This window comes from Pinus tabuliformis, chromosome 1_1 (genome assembly GCF_031772625.1).
Source record: "Pinus tabuliformis cultivar Carrire ecotype Pingquan chromosome 1_1, CPIR1, whole genome shotgun sequence".
NCBI classification, from domain to species: domain Eukaryota; kingdom Viridiplantae; phylum Streptophyta; class Pinopsida; order Pinales; family Pinaceae; genus Pinus; species Pinus tabuliformis.
Window position 1 is genome coordinate 45,658,268 of NC_142297.1, and position 15,136 is coordinate 45,673,403.

Consider the following 15,136-nt stretch of genomic DNA (forward strand, 5'->3'; position numbering starts at 1 on the left):
AGCCATGCGAATAAATGAGTTGATGTCGAACATGGTAGAAACCACTTGATTACCAGTCGATGATGAAAACTGTTAACAAGCGTGAGAGAGACCACCAGTAATGTCAATGGTTCTCAAAGTACCCAGTACAATCCATGAGATGTGAATGAATGAGTTGATGTCGAACATTTCACGGAATCCTTCGATCGAAAGTCAATGATGTAAACTGACGTCAAAGGTGAGAAACCTGCCATTGATGCACGCAGACTTCAAGGTACTGACGATTTCTAAGTCATCTCTCTAGATAATGTGCTGATGTCGATAGAAAGCGACCCGTTGTAGGCAAGCCCGCAACACGAAATCATTGTTCAAGTTGAAGAAATGTTGCTGTAAGGACTGACTCAGGGATGGTCAAATGGATGACAAGTATTTTGCAGATGAAAGTTTTGCTTGCAGACTTCTTGAACACATAACGACACGACAGATGGCTTGGTGCTGAATAACTCAAAGTTAATCCCCGGAACCCGGCTGAAGACTTTCAAAGTGGTTTGATCAACTGTGAGGTAAAGGATTTCCCAACCCAGGTGAATGAAAAGTGTCGTGTTCAAGAGTGGTAATAAAGTTTCTTCTGAGACAAAAGGTAACAAATAGGCTCATTCTTCTCTCTTTTCCCCCACCATTTCTGGCAAGTACCTCTTTATTTTTAACAAGCTTGAGGAGGATAACATATGCTTGATTATAAGCTCATCCTTCGGATGAGTCCAACCTAGTTTTGATTCGAACCCTAGGAAGGAGTGGTTCGTTCCTGTTTGTAATTGAACAGGTCCTTTACTGTGAAATGTTTAACGAGCCCAGTATAGGAGAAACTCGACGTTTTTCAATTTTAGAGAGTCTGAAAAACTTAAGAAGACTCCAAGTTGAACTTTTTCGTAGATTTGTGTCCCTCAAGCCCGAAAAAGTATAAAATAATACCTGGGGGAACCGCTTGATCTTGCAACCAAGGAGTACTTTCATAATTAGTGTCACTGACATGAAAAGTAAAAAGCGATCAAGGACACGTCGTTTTATTTCCGTATCGAGTTTGAAACGACAAAAACCCGGCAATCTTTTCCTGATTCTACGGTCAGAAAAGAGCTATAAGGGGACCGTCTTTTAATTCCGTTTTAACGAGTGTAAAAGAAACGCTCGGCAATCTTTTCATTTTTCAGGAGTCAGAAAAGGGCTTAAAAGATGACTCTAATATTTTGGTTCGTGAAAAATGACAATTTTCCCTCTAAGTCCCTTTGTCCTGCACAAAAACAACACGTTACTCATACTTGTTTAAGATAGGCAAAAATACATCGAAAAACATCCTTCCATGGTAAAAAATGAACAAATTCATCCAAAGAACCTATAAAAAGACTTTTTACCATTTTACTGTTGAGGTTGAAAAAAGGGCTTTTGGCAAGAAACTTCCCGTGGTCGCTGCGGAAAATCCGACTGTCAGAATCGAACGCCGTCTCTTCCAGGTATTTTACAACATCCTACTCTTCAATTTCATCCGATTAAAATTGTATTTTAGGTTTTAGTTTTGTTTTTTGGGGGGGTTTAGGTTTCAAAATGCGTTCTGCGGTGGACGCAGGTGCCCTTCGGGTGACCTGCGTCCCCCTACTTTTTCCTATACAGGAAAATGGTCGGGGGACGCAGCCCACCTTCAGGCCAGCTGCGTCCGGACGCCCTGTGTTCTAAACGCGGTGTGCGTCCTCCGTGGAATGCGTAATTTGAAACCCCAATCCTCACAAACAACCATTCAAATTTCCCCAAATTAATTCTAATCATTATTTCTTGGTGTGTAGGGCACTCACCATGTTGGATTGGAGAGAAAGAGAGCATGAGGACGTTGATTTAGCTGCAATTGAACATCAACCTTCCATTGATGCCCTAAAAGCATGCGGGCTATATAAATACTGGGCCATACCTGGCATGAGGGCTCAGGTGAGATTCTTAGAATGGCTGGTTGAGAGATGGAACGTTCAAGAGCAATGCTTTTACATAGGAGGGCACCAGCTCGAGATAGAGCCCTTTGATGTTACTTTCTCACTGGCTTGCCAAATAGAGGCGAGCAACTCAATCTAGCCGGGACTAGGCCGGGTGGCCAATCCCTTGTTAGTCTCCGGGAAGATTGGTGCACACCCAATGCACACCATGCGAAAGGCGTGGAAATCAAACACATCTCTCTGCGTGAACTCAAAGTTATAGCTTTCACGGTTACCAGAATTTGCGGCGCAGCCACTTTACATATTGCTTCCGGGTCCCAAATGCGGATGGCGATTGACTGTTACCAAGGCACCATTTTCAACTGGTGTGATGCTGTGTCGACTAATATGAAGAGCTAATTGACTAAGGCAAAGAACGGATGACTGAAAACTTTTGGATATGGGCCTTTAGTCATGAGCTTTGCCTTAGAGAGAGTTCCGATGCTGATCCCTCAGCAACTCACTGTTGATATCTTGGGTCCTCGGGAGCCAAAGCTGGTACGATGGGTTGCGGTGATGGCTCGGCATCCTGACGAGGGCGCGGTGGTTGTTCGATTCTCTGATAGTTATTTTCACTGGTTAGAGGACCAGGTTTTTTCGATCCAGGACTTTCCATATGCCGGAGTAGATTTTCGAGGTGATCCGGACACAGTTCTTCCACAGGGAGAACAATGGGATGACAGAGGTACTTTATTTTTCACAAGTTTTCAAATTATGTATTTTTTGTTTTTTATATATATCGTCTCAAAATTGACAGTAAAAATTTTCAAAATGCAGATGTTGGTCCACAGCGCCTAGCCAACCTCCGGCCTTTTGAAAGGAGACATCCAGTTGCACCGGTACCGGCCCCACAGGACGCGGCTGCAGAGGCACTAGCTGAGTTGGAGCATGATCTAGAGCGTCTGACGGCGGATATGCCTGAGACTACTATGGATGATATTCCTATCAGGCTTCAGCGCTATGTAGTCGCAGTCCCTGGACCGTTTAGGAGATTTTTGCGTAAGGTAGCCCGTGCAGTGGTGTCGTATAGGGAGTACCACCAGTGATTGGCTAGTCACTTTGTAGACACATGTGACATTTTTGGCTTTTTGTACTTTATCATTTTTGCCGATCATAAGGTGTTTTTCAACCTATGGTCGAAGACGATGTATATTTTTTGACACACTCCTATCTATATATATATATCACTATTACCGGCTTATCTTGTTTAACATATGTGATGAAATGCTTTTAAATTTACTTGCATGATTTATCGTAAATGTCTGTCCAACACTCGAGAAGCAATTGCATCTGCTAATGTATTTAAAGACCTTGGAATATGCTGATATTCAATGTAATCAAATTCACGTTCCAAGAGACGCACTCTCAAAAACAACCTTAATAACACATGATTTCTAATGGCATAAACTCTATTAAGCTGTAATACAACAAGTTCAGAATCTAACCTCACTATCAAACGTCGAATTCCAAATGAAATAGATTCGGATAATAATTCAACCACTGCACTGTATTCTGCAATGTTGTTCGTTGTTTGACCGAGGCTTACCCCATGCATAGAAACTAACTCGTCAGAGGGTGAATAGATAACCCAAGCTGCGGAAGAGATATTCCGTGTACTACGACAAGCACCATCAGCAAATCCAATGTATGTTTGGAGAGGCGTCGACATCTGTAATATCAAGAGTAAAACCAAGATAATCCAGAATAACGACGAAAAATACACTCGCTAAGCTAAGCACACTGACTAACTAACAAACATACTAGCTAGAAAGAAAACCTAACCTAACTAAAAATTCTCCATGCCCACCATTTAAGCATAATACCTCTTTAGGTAAAGTCCATTTCTGGGTTTACCCAAAGAGTCCCCATCAAAATCTACCAGCTCATAAGCCCCTTTTGCTAGCTTTCGCTTTACAATATAGGGTCCATGCCACATAGGAACGAATTTTCCAGCACCTAGCTTATCGTTAGCTTGATCATATAATAGCACTAGGTCTCCCTCCGAAAAACTTCGAGGGGTCACATTTCTATCATACTGAGCTTTCATTCGCTTCGCGTGAGTCTCGATTTCCAATGCAGCGTCACGTCGAGTCTCATCTAATTTAGCTAAGTACAATAAACTTTTCTCCTCTTCGGAAGTAGCTGGGAGTAATTCGACAGCCATTTGAAGTGATGGGATTTCGCATTCAATGGGTAACACAGCTTCCAAGCCATAAACTAGCTGGAAAGGAGTGAACCCTGTTGAAGTTTTCACTGAGGTTCGGTATGCCCATAGCGCTGAAAATAACATGTTGTGCCAATTCGACCGATGAATACCAATGGTTCGTCGGATCATGATAACCAGAACTTTGTTGATAGACTCAACCAAACCGTTGGCTTGCGGATAATAAGGAGTAGAGCTATCGTGGCGCAAACCAAGCTGGCTTGTAAGCTCAGTCATCATGATGTTTCGAAAATGGCTCCCATGGTCAGTAATGATTGCTTGTGGGACACCAAACCTAGTTATAATATGATTGAATACGAAAACTGCAGCTGTTTTGCCGCTTGCGTCGAATGTAGGCATCGCCTCGGCCCATTTAGTGAAATAATCAACCGCGAGGATGATATACGCATGCCCCCCGGCCGAGTGAGGGTTACAAGTAATAAAGTCGATACCCCATTTGGCGAATGGACCAACGACAATTATAGGGTGGAGAGGAGCAGGTGGTGCGCGCATCTTTCGATCAAACACTTGGCAGTTGTGGCACTTCCGGACTGCAATGATACAATCTTTAAACATAGATGGCCAGAAGTAACCAGCGCGCAACACCTTCTGAGCTGTGGCATACCCAGACATATGACCGCCACATGCTCCAGAGTGACAATCATTCAAAACCCTCTCAGCCTCTTCGTGAGTTAAACAACGTCGAAAAACTAAGTCTGCCCCCCGGCGATAAAGTGTATCTCCAATAATTTTGTATTGCTGGGATTGAAACCGAATTTTTCGACGTTCCAGCTTTGAAGATTCAGGCCGAAAGGTTTGGGTTTGGAGATAGATGATTATATCCCCGTACCACGGATCTAAAGTACTGATAAGAAACAAAGATTCGTCCGCAATGGACTCCTCTGCCACAGTCTCTGTGTCAGTACGCGGGAAATCACACATCAATTCCGCAAAAACTAAGGATTTCTTAGACTTGGACTTCTCGAACTCCAAGTCGAACTCTTGCAGGATAACGATCCATTTAGAGTACTTGCCCCCTAGCAGTTGTTTTGTCAAAATGTAAATCATAGGGTTGCAATCCGAAATAACTGTAGTTTTACGGAGAAGAATGTAGTGACGAAAACGCTGGACAGCTTGAACGGCTGCCAGGGCCAATTTCTCCACATGCGAATATTTTAGCTCAGTGGGATTTAAGGTCCTACTGAGATAATATATCACATGTTCCGCTCCGAATTCATCTTCTTGAACTAACACCATTCCAATGGTGGAATGCGAAGCTGCGAGGTATAAGAAGTAGTCCTGGTTGTAGTTGGGAGGATGCAACAACGGTGCATGGGTCAACGCGTGTTTAAGTGCATCAAAAGATTGTTGGGCAATCTCGTCCCAAAAGAATTGAGCGTTCTGTTTCAACAACCGTGTAAAACCTTTAGTGACCTCGGCGTAGTTTGGGATGAATCGGCGTAAAAAGTTCGCTTTCCCTTGCAAACTTTGGAGTTGGCGCAAACTCGAAGGAGGAGGCAATTTGATGATAGCTTCGACTTTCGAGGGATCGACGCGAATGCCGGCTTTTGAAACAACAAATCCCAGCAATCGACCTGTTTCTATACAGAAAACACATTTGTGGGGATTCAACCGAATTCGATAATGCCTACACCTCATAAAGATTGCTCGTAAATGGACAAGGTGATCAGCTCGATGGAATGAATGAGCAGGAAAATCATCGAGATACGGTTGCACAATGTGCTTGATATCATGAAATGCGTAAGACATTGCCCGTTGAAAAGTGGTCCCGGCATTCTTAAGCCCAAAAGGTAATTTGCAATAAGCAAATGTCCCCCATGGACAAATGAATGCCGTTTTTGGTTGGTCGGCAGGTAGAATATTGATTTGATTATAGCCCGAAAAACCATCCATGAAGGAAAACATTTCACTTCCGGCACAATCATCAATAATTTGATCGATATAAGGCGTAGGATAGTTGTCTTTTGGACAAGCTCGATTGATATCCCTATAGTCGATACAAATTCTTATTGTTCCTTGTTTCTTGTTGACCGGAACAATATTCGATACCCAATCCGTTAACGGGATCGGATAAATGAAACCTGCTTTCAACAGCTTTTCGACTTCTGCTTTAATGGCAGCCGCTTTTCGAGGGTGAATCTGACGCAACCATTGCCGGACGGGTTTAGCATCCGGGTAGGTCTTTATTTCATGAACAACAATGGCAGGATCGATTCCCGGCATTTCCTCGTAAGACCAGGCAAACACATCGCGGAATTCTTGGAATAGGGCCTTGTAAGTTTGGATTTCATCTTCTGTACATGCGGCACCTATATGAATGTTCTCCTCAATTCCGGGCTTCACTGAAATATCAATGGGAATAGTACGAGAAATATTCCCTAAATTCAACTCTGAATCAGAATGTTTCGTTGGATCCTGAGCGTCTTTGACATATTCAGCGGTAAAGATAGATGAAAAATCATTTTCAAATGCATCATCCTTAGGTAAAAACGAAGATCTGTGATGGAGATCTTCCCATGGTAGATTCTCTACACTTAGGATTTCGCGAAGTTGTTCGTCAGATGACACGACTTCGGGAAACGCTATCCGTTCTAAGGTTGAGGTGAAAAGTGATTCTTCACTAACCACATTCATTTGGTCGATCTCGGTTGAACGAGAGTCGGTAAAAGACATGATAGCTTCATAAGCAATTTCATATGGACTCAAAGGCATAGCATCACCGAATGAGTCTATCTCAGAGTCAGATGGGACAATCCAAGGATCATCATAAATAATGTTTTCTGATGTAATCATATGAATTGTTGCAAATGAAGGTTCTACGCTGAGTGGAGGGAGAGGAAAAGTTCCCAGTAAACCGGAATCCTTAACTAAACCTACACCAACGTCCCTATAAGGGATTGTCGTCTTATCGACATGCTGGATACTCTCTGAAGAGGCTGGGTCGGATGAAAAGTATGTCAGCTGATCAATAGTCACGATCTTACCGTTATGTGGAAACTTAATTACTCTGAAGACCGATGAAACGACCGCCGTCATAGCATATGACCAACTTCGACCCAAAAGAAGGTTGTAGTCTAGAGGGGCATCAACCACTTCCACATCCAGACTAACGGTTTTACCTTCTACCCCTATAGGCAATTCCTGTAGAATACCAAACGGACGGAACCCACGGCCATCAAAGGCCTTAAGGATGGTGGGGGATTGGTTCAACGAAGGAGAACCAAGGGATCTCCAACATTGAATCGACATAATACACGTAGAAGCTCCCTCATCAATCACAGTCCTATGAATAGGCCTGTTTTTTACTATCACTGGAATTTGGAAAGCCATTTGATGGGGGAGACGCAGTGTACTATTTTCTAGATCGAAGATTATTAGATTCGGGTCCTGAACATCAACAGCTCCTATAGCCGACAAAAGCAATTTTCGTTGTGCTGGGCATGATTGCAGCACTTCTAACGCCGACATTGCTGAGGGTGAAACAACTAAGTCCTCAACAATGTTGTAATTCTGGGCTGCTCTCGCATGTGGATTGAAAGCAGACCTTCGAAGTACACCCTTGGCGGGCGGTTTAATTACTAAGTCCGGGTTAGGTTTCTCGATCTGTAGTGGATCGGAACCAGGAGCTGAGGTTGATGGGTTAGAGTGAGAAGATTCTGCTTCCTTACCATCAACAAGATTCTTACTACCATAATCTTGCGATCGAGTCGCAATCCTCACATGAGACATCATCAAAATGGGTTCTTCATTGGCATTCGAGGAAGAACCTATCATCTTATTCTCCTGCTCCGGAAATGGATTTTTTAACACAACAGGAGTGGGAGAACCTTTGACTATTTTCACAACCTCGGCCCGATGAGGGCAATCTCTCGTAAAATGATCCTCTTCACAAATAAGACAAGGATATCGAGGTTTGCTCTTTTCGTCATTGGTTTCCGACTTTTCCGTTTTCTCCTTCGGAGTTTTGTCTGCTTTAGCCTTCTTCTTTCCTTTCTTCTTTCCGCCGTTTTTTGATTTGGCCGTAGATGACTCTACAGCGTGAATATCGGCGGTAAGTTCAGGAGAAGACTCTCCTGTCGGGGAATCGGGCAAAGTGATAATAGGAGTAGTTGAAGCCTTGGAAGACTTCTTCTTGCTCTTTGTATTCACGATACCAATCATACCATCAGCGGCATGAGATCCCGAAGGAGCAGCAGCGATTTGATTCGACTTTGGAAGATCCGGAATCTTCTCGTGTAACGTACCCGACTGAGTGTAAACTAAGTCAAGGTATTGCGCCTGAGCAATGACTTGCTCCTCAGTAACTACTCCGGCCTTAGCTACATCTTCAGTAATCTTCGGTAATAATGATTTAACAAACCATTCAGCTAAGATTTGGTCCGGGATAAAAACTTTCACTAGCCTTCTTCGACGTCTCCACTCATGAATGTGATCAGAAATATACGTGGACGTTGATTGTTTTAGTGAAGTTAATAACTCCGTGCCGTTATCGTATCTGACCGGCAACTGAAAGTGAGTTAAGAACGAGGTAGCTAACTGGCTAAAATTGTAAAAAGAGGCCCGTGGTAACTCAATGTACCACTTGGCCGCGAGACCAATGAGTGTACGCTGGAAAAGACGTAAGCAGATCGAATCATCCGAGATAGAATTTGAAGCACACCAGAGGTGGTAAGTCATCACGTGATTGGACGGATCCTCTCCAGACTTACCTTCGAACTTGGGTATATCGCTGGGCAACTTATTTGGCATTGGCGGCCAGAACGGAAGATATTGAATTGGATCATTCGTTAGGCGCGTCAAGTCTGGTAAATCCAAAGTTGCGATAAACGGTAACTGCCGGTTAGGATCTCTAAAACTCTGGGTCACAATACCGGCCCCAGGAGGAGGATATCCAGGATAACTAGGAACAGGAGTCGCATTTGGGATATTATATCCTCCTGGAAAACCAGGATTAACCGGACCGTACTGGGGTTGTTGAGGTTGTTGATAAGTGTACCCAAGATACGGTTGATACTGGTAAAACGGTTGTTGGACAGCTTGCCCAGGTTGGTACTGTCCCTGGTACGGTTGGTGAACAAATTGGGGTTGAGTAGTGACAACCGTACTTATACCAGGCTGGCCTGCAGGCATCTGGACCGTGGTTTGAATCGTAGATCCAGACAACGGTAAAGATGTCTGAGGAGTGGTTACAGAGACAGTAGAAACCGGAGCCGTTGATACTCCAGAAGTAAGTATGGTAGATGTGGCGGTAGTTGCAGCAGCCGTTTGAGATGGAGTACTAGGTGCAATTGGCGGCTGAGTAACTACCAAAGTTACAGAAGTTTGAACATTTGACTGGACAGGTTGCGGTTGCTGGGGTGGACCAGAAACTACGGGTTGTCCAGCTTGAGGTACCAACTGTATACTTGGCTGCAACACCTGTTGACCCTGTGACGGATCCCACACTAACATTCCAGGGTATTGACCCGTAACAGGTTGAGGATACTGAGATCCATAGCCGGATTGAGGATAGGATTGATAATTGTAAGGTGCAGTTCCCATACCTTGACCATATGATTGACCTTGAGGTGGTTGATAACCTTGACCTGAGTATTGACCTTGAGGTTGATAACCTTGAGGTAAATATGGATACTGGGGTTGACCTTGACCTTCAGGTTGGTACCCCTGAGGTTGATACCCTTGGGGTTGATACCCTTGGGGTTGCCATCCTTGAGGTTGATATCCTTGAGGTTGATATTGATACTGAGGTTGACCCTGGGGTATATATTGAGGCTGGGGTTGACCTTGAGGTATGTATTGCCCCATAGGCGCGTACTGACCTTGAGGTTGCCCCCCAGACACAAATGGTGTACCTTGAGGTTGCCCCCCAGGCGTTAACTGAGGCTGCCCCCCAGGCGGTAATTGGCCACCTTGAGGTTGTGAAACGGGAACTGAACCTGACATCATGTAAATGTCTCCTACACCCAATGGTATATTACCACTGTTTCCAACTAATAACCCATGATCAACGGGTTGAGGAGATGCCCCCGCAAAGGTACCAGAAAGAGATTGATACCCAGTGGGAACAAAAGGACCGCCGTGTAAGAAAGATTCAGGACTTTGAGAAAACACGGACGACGGACCAGCCATATTGACAGGAGTATGAATACCTCCAGGTGGAAAAGGAGTACGAGGTGTAGAAAAACCTGCCCCAAAGTTGTCTAAATAATTGGTTAACGAAAGGTACCAAGTAGTACTTCTAGGAGGACTGTAAAAGATAGATTCACGCTCCCTTAGATCAATAGTAAGTTGATCTTCAAGATTAGAGACGCCTATTTCTTCCTCTGGAGCAAGTTCTTCGATAGAAATCAAACCAGTGAATCAGGAACACTAGAAGTCGGAGTAACAGGTTCAGATATTTCTGGTTCTTCGCCTGTATCACTAGCAGACAAAAAACTACCAACAAGCTCAGAAACTGTAACAGCTTCAGGATTATAACCTGTCTCTAAGCCTTGGTAATCTGAATGGACTACCAAGGAAGATTCTCCTTCTTCAGGTGAACCTACTCTACTGCCACTAGGAGGAGTTACAAGGACCTTTAAACCTTCTAGATTACCCGGGTCGTCTCGAGGAGGCGATCCCCTAAGCCTACGGGATCTTCTCATCAATTCGGCCACAGAAACAACTTTAGGAGACTGGCCCCGAAGTCTATGGGACTGTCTCGGTAATTCCGCCACAGCTAAAAACTTTTAACTACTACACACGAAAACAAAATAAAAATTCAAATCAAACCACCTAAAGTCTCTAAAGAACCAAATAAATTTGAATCACACGCCTAAAGAATCTAGGGCGTCAAACCAAGCACAAACAGTAGCCTTCCAGACCGAAAGCGCTAGTTGGTGATGAAGCCCAACATCGCTGGATTCAGTACAGAAGTGGCGGGTGGAACAGTTACCCCGACAACCTGCTTAATGAATAGACTGGACCAAGTTCCTCCACTTTAACCGTCTGGAGTGAAGTGAACCCCCCAGAAAATCCAAGTGAGTCTAGCCGACGTCTGCTCCAGGTACAGTGGGACCTTCCCTCCACCGTCACCTCGGTAGAATCCTAAAGATAATGGTCACTAAGGTTACCAACCGTAACAAATGCACCTGGGGGAACAGTCTAAACTCCGACAGCACGCAAGGGCAGAGTAGCAAGCTCAATCCCCTTGCCGGCTCCTTGACAATAATCCAAGGTTTACCGACAAGTGGCCCCTGGCTCCTCGACAATGGTTAATCCGAGGTTTACCGTTTGTAATACGTGTGTGTCTGGCGTCGTTCCCAACGAGGGGGGATTGATCCCCTCACTGGTTCGGACACGAGCTCGTGCTTCTCCTTTAAGAGGAGCTTTCCCAGAGTACAAGTGAGACAATTGGATTTATTCTATCACAAGATAAGCTACTTGTTTGGTTTTGTTGTCTTGGAGAGTTAATTACTCACCTACTCCAAGACACTAGCCTGATCTAAATTGGTGTTTCAGAGCCCTAGTAAATAAAACTTACTACGTCGATTTTACTTTAAGCGTTAATTTTATGGTTTTTCTTAAAGACAAAAGGTAGCGGAATTGAAACCAATGGTGTGTAGACTCGACTCAAACCACTACAAAGATGCACCTAAGATGATTTACGCTACTTTCCTTTTTCAATGAAATTCTTAACTAAGAGAGTTGAGAGATGCAAATTTGATAGAAAACCACTTCCTTAGAAAAGACAATCAAAGAAACAATTCTCTTTATCTTTTCAAGCATACAAACATGACCACTCCTTACGTGCACGAAAAAACTCTTTTTCTTTCAAAAATTTTCAAAGCTACTTGAAACAAAACTTTTCAAAGGAGATGTTTTTGTATTTTCTCTTTTTAATTAAGCATATAAACCTATCTTAACAAAAAAAATCTCAAAAGCTATAAAATCTATGAAAACTTGACTCACAAGCAAATCAAAAGGGAAATTACTCTAAGCAAACCTAACAAGGCAAAATCTCACAAAGATGATTCTAGGTTGTTTTACTTGACCAAAATCAAATCAAGGACCAGATAATGCAGAATCAAAAGAGTAGTCAAAACAAAACTCAAATCTTTTTATTCTTTTTGTAAAATGGAATTCAAGACTTAAACAACAAGCACTTCGAAATTTGCCCAAAGAGGCAACTCAATGGTAAGTTGCTCTCACAGGTAGACTTTATGACAGGTCTGACTTCTTAGAATGCTGACAAAACCAGAGAGATCTAAGGCTTGACAACTTCTACCGCCAAAGTCACTACAAGACCTACTCAAAAATCAAACCCTAGGGCTTAAACTTCCATGAAATCCACTAAAACACTCAATGCTATCGAAACAAGTTCAGGTGAAGATCTTTGACAAGGGACTAATGAATCTGGGCAGTAAAAACTAAGAAAAAACAAAATCTAAGAGCAAAAATGCAAAAAATGGAATTTTCTCAAATTTTAGCAGGGGACGCAGGCGACCCGTTAGAACAGGTGCGGGCCCGCTCTGTGCACACAGCGACAGTGCGTCCAGGGACGCACTGTGCAACACTCAGAGGGTGCGTCCTACTGAAAAACTCAAGAAAAACCAAAATGAATCTAATCATAAGCTAACCCACCCAAAGACAAAGTCACAGAGCCAAAACCAGAAAAATAAACCAATTTTCTCAAAGCAAAGTTCACACAAAGGAAAAGACTTTTCACATCAATGGATTCCCCAGTGGAGTCGACAATTTGTCAGGCGGAAAGAGTCGATTGTGCGGACACAACCAACCTCCCTAGGAGCCTAAGACTCTCTAGTGACAAACAAGACAAACAAGAGCAATCCTTCTCTAAACATGCATTTACTATACGGGAAATCAAGTGTTTAGATCCTACCTGTAATCCAACGCTGTTGTAGCAGTCCAGCTCCGCTGATCCGGATGAGCTCCTCCTTCACTTTGAAACCTGCATACACTAACAACCAAACGATTAAATAGCACTTGATAATCTCATAGAATAAAACATATTTAACACATAGACCAAGGAGTACATGAAACAACTCATAAATAACAAGTTATTGAGAAGAATGGACTCATTTGCATTTATAGGTAACAAAAGGAACAAATACAACCTGAGCCTTGGTGTTGTGCAAGTCCCTCCCAGGGTCCATCAAGAGTTATCCTTTACTTTGACAAAGCTCACCCACCTCCAAATAGAACAAGCAAAGATGGCAATCTCTCCTCACAAGCTTCTAAATGGGAGTCCTAATTCCTGCAGCATTTACCCTTAGAAATGTATAGCTTTCAACCTCTTCTCCTTTTGGCCCAATGCCTGTATTTATAGTGCTCAAGAGGAAGTTAATCAGGTCCACCATCAATGGGATAATCCCCTCTTTGGATGGGATAGCTCCCCTATTGATGGGATAAGTTCCTCTTTGGTAGGAGTGCATGAACCATCTGGAGGCGCTCAATACACGTCGAACAACCTTCTAGAATGCTCTAGAAATGACCACAAGTGACTTTTTAAAGATGAAACTTGCGCATTTTAACCTTTACAGGGGGACACACCTGCCCCTTTACATACAGAGCGTCCAAATACGCAGCTTTTGTGAACATTGGGTGTGTCCCCGCAGGTAAGGTTGAGAGAACCTGCGTCCCCAGAGATAAATACATTTATAAAGACTTTCTCTCTTTTTGGAGTTTGACATGGAGAGCAGAGGCATAAAACTTGCCTAAGAGGGTAGCATGACTGTTGATAGAGCCATCCTAACTGTGAATAGTCATGGTGACATTTTTTAGTGTAACACCTCCATCAAAATCATTTTCTCCGTTCCGTGTCATTGATGTGGGATACATCAAGGCCCTCCTTTGATGGATCACTTCTTGTTGACATCAGCTCATTATCCAAGAAGTTGATCTAGGAACACCCCTTCAGTACTTTGAAGCTTGCATGCCTCAATGGCAAGTTTCTCACTTCCGGCGACATGTATACATCAATGACCTTCGACCGAAAGATTTTGCGTGGTGTTCGACGCCAAGTCCTTTATTCACACCACGTGAATTGTACTGCAGCACCTTGAGGGTCATTATTGTTGTTGGGAAAAGTATCCAATACGGAATGACCCTATCCCACTCTAAGGGTGATAGTACCTCAGCAACAACCGAATGCAAAGCTATTCAAGATTACTTCTTTATGAGATGTAAGAGAGAGGAGAAAGAGATCCACTAACCGTTATCTTCCGCTAATGATTGATCCAATCTTCCCTCTTTGCTGCTTGCTCCCAGCTCCTTGCTCTTCTACTGGCCCAGCTATACAAAGATCCTGCAAAAGCACAAGAAAGGGAAACTACGAGAAGCATACATCCATAACTGATTCAAGGATTAGAATAAATCAAATATACAAGTATCAATACGCCACAGAGACACATGCATATAGAAGAACCTCAAATGCTTTATTAATGGAAGAAGTAAAGTTCTGAGAGTGTTACAACCATAAGAGGCCCAATCCAGCAACACCTCCCAGCAGAAAGAAATCTCCTCTTCACCTCCTTCAAGCAAATCACCCAATAGTTCTATGCACAAACCAACAGCACTTCCTTACATTCACAAGATTCCAACCCCCTTAGACCTCATGAGAGAGCTCTATATATAGGAGTTTTGGAGAAAGGATGAGTCAGCTTGAGCTTGGCATGGAGCTGACTAGTGTCCTCTCCCACTTCAGTTATTCTTCAGTTCTTGAGTCCACTTGGAGGTTCTTGCTTCCACTTGGAGATCTAGATCCTCTTACTCATCACAAGGCGAATTCCCTGATCCAAGTGTCATTTTGGAAGCTTCCTGGGCATTTGACACATTGAGGAATGACTGTGCCACTTGGCCAATCTCGCCCAGCGCAGGTAGCCTTCATTACTGTTGACATTCAGCGCAGGTACAGAGT